This window comes from Geotrypetes seraphini, chromosome 12 (genome assembly GCF_902459505.1).
Source record: "Geotrypetes seraphini chromosome 12, aGeoSer1.1, whole genome shotgun sequence".
Taxonomy (NCBI): Eukaryota; Metazoa; Chordata; class Amphibia; order Gymnophiona; family Dermophiidae; genus Geotrypetes; species Geotrypetes seraphini.
Window position 1 is genome coordinate 109,852,632 of NC_047095.1, and position 6,000 is coordinate 109,858,631.

Below are 6,000 nucleotides of genomic sequence, written 5' to 3' on the forward strand. Positions count from 1 at the left end.
CAGCCAGTTTCTGACCCAGTTTACCACTTTGGGTCCTAACTTCAGCCCTTCAAGTTTGTTCAACAGCCTCCTATGAGGAACCATATCAAAGGCTTTGCTGAAATCCAAGTAAATTACATCTAGCATATGTCCTCGATCCAGCTCTCTGGTCACCCAATCAAAAAATTCAATCAGGTTCGTTTGGCCATGTTGCCTAGGATCCTATAACCCATTAGATTCAAGGAAGTACACTATCCTTTCTTTCAGCAACACTTCCATTATTTTTCCAACAACTGAAGTGAGGCTCACCGGCCTGTAGTTTCCTGCTTCATCCCTGTGACAATTTTATGAATAGGGACCACATCCGCTCTCCTCCAATCTCCAGGAATCACTCCCGTCTCCAGAGATTTATTGAACAAGTCTTTAATAGGACTCGCCAGAACCTCTCTGAGCTCCCTTAGTATCCTGGGATGGATCCCGTCTGGTCCCATCGCTTTGTCCATCTTCAGTTTTTCAAGTTGCTCATAAACACCCTCCTCCGTGAACGACACAGAATCTACTCCATTTTCTTATGTAACTTTGCCAGACAATCTTGATCCTTCTCCAGGATTTTCTTCTGTGAACACAGAACAGAAATATTTGTTTAGCGCATTTGTTTTCTCCTCATCACTCTCCACATATTGGTTCCCAGTATCTTTTAGCCTAGCAATTCCATTTTTCATCTTCCTCTTTTCACTAATATATTAGAAAAATTTTTTCTCCCTTTTTTACATTTTTAGCCATTTATTCTTCAGCCTGTGCTTTCGCCAGATGTATTTCTCTCTTGACTTCTTTCAGTTTCACACTTTAGTCCTTTTTGCTCTCCTCTTCTTGGGCTTTTTTATATTTCACGAACGCCAACTCTTTCGCCTTTATTTTCTCAGCCACTAGGTTGGAGAACCATATCGGCTTCCTTTTTCTCTTGTTTTTATTGATTTTCTTCACATAAAGGTCCATAGCCATTTTTATCGCTCCTTTCAGCTTAGACCATTGTCTTTCCACTTCTCTTATATCCTCCCATCCTCTTTCTTCAGGTACTCTCCCTTTGCATTAAAGTCCATACGTTTGAAATCTAGGACTTTAAGTATCATGGGGCCGCTCTCCACTTTAGCCGTTATATCAAACCAAACCGTTTGATGATCGCTACTTCCCAGGTGAGCACCCACTCGAACATTAGAGATACTCTCTCCATTTGTGAGGACCAGATCCAATATCGCTTTTTCCCTTGTGGGTTCCATCACCATTTGTCTGAGCAGAGCCTCTTGAAAGGCATCCACAATCTCCCTGCTTTTTTCTGATTCCACAGATGGAACATTCCAGTCCGCATCCGGCAGGTTGAAATCTCCCAATAGCAGAGCCTCCTTTTTCCTTCCAAACTTTTGGATATCCACAATCAGATCCTTATTAATTTGCTGCGATTAAGTCGGAGGTCTGTAGACTACACCCATGTAGATAGAAGTTCCATCTTCTCTTTTCAGAGCGATCCATATCGCTTCTTCCTCTCCCCAGGTCCCTTGCATTTCAGTCACTTGGATATTGATCTTTACATAGAGAGCTACTCCTCCACCTTTTTGACCATCTGTCCTTCCTAAAAAGATTATATCCTGATATGTTTGCATCCCACCCATGTGATTCACTGAACCATGTCTCTGTGATAGCAACAATATCTAGATCTGCCTCTAATATCAGGGCTTGCAGATCATGAACTTTGTTGTTTGACTGCGAGCATTTGTGGTCATCGCTTTCCAGCTATTTTTCAGCGATAATCTCCTTTTTTTGTATGGATTTTTGTTTCGTTTCACTTTCCGTTGCAATACTAAGAAATGAGTTGCTGATATTGCTTATTTTTAGTCTTTACTACTATCACATCTTTCTTTTGCCGGAAGTTGTCTCTATAATTGTCCTTCATACATACACCACCCTCACCTTCTAGTTTAAATGCCTAGAAAAATATTGTCTAAATTTATCTGCAAGGTTTCTTTTTCCTGCTGTAGTAATATGTAGCCCATCAGTGCAATATAGCTTCTTGTCCTTCCATGTATTTCCCCATCCTCCTATGTACCTGAAGCCTTCTTGATGACACTAGGCTTTGAGCCATCTATTAAAGTCCTCTGTGTTTTTCACTCTTTGCTCTCCCTTTCCATATGCAGGCAGTATTTCATAAAAAGCTAAAGTCTTTACAAAAGGTTTCACGCCCTCACCAAGCTCCCGAAAAGCTTTCGGTGCTGCAAGTATGGAGTTGTTGGCCAGGTCATTTGTTCCCAGATGGATAACAACATCAGTGTTAAAATCCTTAGTTTCTTCCTTAATTATAGTCTGTATTTGCCTGGAACTCCTTGTAGCTGAGGATCCTGGAAGACATGTCACTATTTTGGTCTCCTCGCCTTGTGTTCCAAGATTAATGCCTCTGATGATGGAATCCCCCAATAGTAATAGTTTTCTGTTTTGGGCTTTTTTATTTGTGCTTAGGGTGTGCTTGTTCTCTTGAGTTACCTTCATTGGTTCCAGTCCCACCTCCCTTGTTTTCTTGAGTATTGCAGTGCACTAGTGGAGCGAAGGAATTATGTAGAGGTAATATTTGTGAAAGTGGATGTTTCTGTGTTACATGTCGCAGTCTTCCTGAGCCTAATATGACCCATTTATTCCTTGGCTGTTTTATTCTTTGAGGTAGAGGTGGTAAGTTGTTATGATTTTGTGGAGCGATGGAAGCTGCTTTAATTGTATTCAATTCCTGTTTAAGTTTGCAGAGCTCCTCCTTAATACTAGCAAGTTGAAGACAGATGGGGTAAGCCTTAAGCCTCCAAATACTGTGTCTTGGAATTAAAGCACCACAGTGATTCATAGAATAAAGGTCATCTTGGTTGGTTGTGAAGTGACTTGATTTGAGTAGTCCTGATTATTTGGGTCTCTATATCTGAAAAGTGGTCCCTGGGGTTGGTGGGACTATAAGTCTTACCCTTATTCCTATGAAGGGAAAGGGAAAGAGGAAATACAATTTAGAAAAGAAAAGGGTTTATTTTTTTTGTGTTTTTTTTATTTTTTTAAGTAAGAAACAGGGAGGAGAAGAGAAATTAAGCAGATTTAATGCTGAAAAACAGTGAAAAGAGCAGAATATGAAATGCTTAGCTTTTAGAATAAATAGCCCGAGAGCTTGTCTCGACGGGCGGCTCTAACGCAGAGCTGGAAGGCCCGCGGGGCCGCCTGTCGGGAAAACAAGGGGGAGGAGGGTTAAGTATAGGGCAAAAGAGGAGATAGGGAGGAGGTCATTTCCGATGGGGGGTTTCCTCCGATAGGTCGGGTCGCAGCTGCAGGGCAGGGCGGGTAGGCTATAAATAAAAGGGCTCTCGGAGGACCCTAACGGTTTCCGGTCCTCCGAGGCAAATTTGGCGTCGGCTGGTTTGTGGGAGCTTGCGCCCTGCCACGTGTTCGGTGGTTTCGTCTCCTAGCGGTCCCTGCTTCCCTAGCGTGTCGGCAGCAGGGAGTTATGGTGCGTGCACCCTGTAACCCCACTGATGCGGCTGAGCTGTCTCTCCTGGCCGGTGATTCCTTGGATGAGGCTGATCTGGAGCCGGTGAGTGCTGCTGCAGGGGGGGGTAGATCGTTGCCTCCTCGGCACTCGCATTCAGCTGCCCAAACTGCTGGAGGTTGTGGGGGAGATGCCAGCGGTGCATGATGGTGTGGGGTCGACCCGCAGGAGCCGGAGCAGGCAGTCGGTAGTCCGTGGGAGGGATCATGGCGTGTCCTGGCCTGGAAATGGGTCAGTGGAGACTTCAGGGGGGCTCATAGTGGGACAGATGGGCCGTTGACTGCTGGGGTCCTTTCAGCGGCTGGTGTGCCTGTGGCTGCACTGGATGATGGGCAGGCTAGTGCTGGGTTGGAGTCTGGCTGGCGGGGAGGGGTGGCTACTCCCTCAGTGGAGTGTGGTGCAGATGGGGGGGAGTCGTTGGAGATTTCAGTCCAGCCCTCGACATCTGGGATAGGTCGCAGGTCACCAGCGGGCCCTCCTGGCTGGTGGTCTCCTTGGATGTTGGGGCCTTGGGGGCCTCCTTGGGGATCTGGCCCCTGGGCTGTACTTGGGGCTAGGGCGCAGCGGTTGCGGGTGGACCTCGGGGGATTGACGGGGTAGGGGACCAGCGGGTGGGGGCTTGGGCACCTGGGCTAACTTACCCTCATGCTGTGCAGGTTGCTGGCCCCTGTCTGGATTTTTTCCCCCAGGATATCGCCGCTGGACGTGAGCGCAGTGCCGGGCCATCTGCTGCGGGAGGATCGTGCGGAGGACGGGTTGAAGCCCAGCGGATTGGCATCGAGGAGCCGGTGCAAACGGCTCGCGGGAGTCCGGCTATGGTGGTTGCTGCGGAGGGCGCCACTCCTGGTACTGAAGATGCTGGACACAGGACGAAAGCGACCGGACCACGGGTAACATGGCCTAATGGCTGGGACTGGTGGTAAGGGTTGAAAGGGAAAGGGGAGGGGGAAGGGGAAGGGTAAGGGTAAGGGTAAGAAAGGCCATCGGAGTAGGGCTTCTTCTTCGTCATCTACGTCTTCTTTAACCTCTTCTTCCTCTTCGACATCGTCTTCCACGTCAGGGTCACCTCGGCGGGGAGCAGGTGAGAGGACGGTGCAGGAGGGCGATGGTCGGGGGGCTCCTGCCCTTGTGGCGCTGTCAGAGTTGTGGGAAAAGGTTCCGTTGTCGCTTCGCCACAAGATTAAGAAGCGTGCATGTATTGACGTTTTTCAGCTTCTGGAGGACCAGGTGCGTGAGCGTAAAAAGAAAAGCAAGAAGGAGGGGGGGAAGTCGAAAGTGGGGTTGGTGTCCCGCAATGTCTTGAACTGGACGCGCGTGTTTTTGAGGTTGGCCAGTGTCTGGGGTCGGGAGCGTCCCAAGGACTACGGTCTTTTGCTGTCTTATGCGGACTCCATCCTGGATGCGTATCAGTGGTTCGGTGGGTGGGGGTGGGTGGGCGTGGCTCAACTATGATGAAGCGTTCCACGACAAAATGGAGGAGAACGGGCACATGTCCTGGGGTACGCAAGACATCAATCTGTGGTTGACCCATATGGCGAAACCTGGGGGGTCCGGTATGGGTGCTTCGGGTAAGTCGGGGTTTCCGGTCCCGGGGGGGTGCGTTCCTTTCGTCCCTCGGGAGGCCTGGGTGCCAGGGGGGCCCAGGTCTCTGCTGGTTGTTTAATAAATCTTCCTGTTCCTTTCCCGACTGTCGGTTCCGTCACGCCTGCTCCTTGTGTAATCAAGGGCACTCAGTGCTCAAATGCCCCAAGAAGGGAGCTGGGGTGCCTCCCGCCCCAGCCAAGTGAGGTGGAGATTCAGCGGTTGCCCAGTCCGGTCCGGGTGGGTGCCATGCAGCCTTGGTTGGACCAATATAGGGATACGCGGGCGGCTGCGGTTCTGGATAGGGGATTTAACGAGGGTTTTGTGATTCCATGTTTGCTGCCTCAGACTAATGTGCAGGCTTCTAATGCTTCTTACGTATCCCATCTGCGAATGGAAGTGAGGCGGAAGTTGCGTGAGGAGCTCGACAGGGGGCGGGTTGCGGGTCCCTTTCGGGAGCGTCCGTTCCCGGTGATGGTGTTGTCTCCTTTGGCGATTATTCCTAAGAAGGAGCCTGGTAAATATCCTTTAATCCATAATTTGTCCAGGCCCGTGGGGCGCTCCATGAACGATGGCGTTCCCAGTGATCTCTGTTCTGTTCGCTATGCTTCCTTTGATAGTGCCTTGCGTCTGGTGCACATTGCGGGCGTTGGGGCCTTGTTGGCCAAAGTGGACATCAAGTCGGCCTTTCGGTTGTTGCCGGTCCATCCTTCCTCGTATCCGTTGCTTGGATTTCGGTTTGAGGGGGCAATTTATTTTGATAGATGCCTGCCGATGGGTTGTTCGGTCTCCTGCGCATTTTTCGAATTATTCAGCTCATTTCTCCATTGGGTTACTGTTCGGCGCGCAAGGAGGGAGTTGGTAGTTCACTATCT

At 49.3% G+C, this 6,000-nt stretch overlaps 1 pseudogene; it reads right to left on the reverse strand.

Moving 5' to 3' along the window:
- LOC117346288 overlaps positions 1-5,691 on the reverse strand; it is a 51,183-nt pseudogene extending 45,492 nt beyond the window's left edge.
- Between the last annotated feature and the right edge of the window lie 309 nt (positions 5,692-6,000).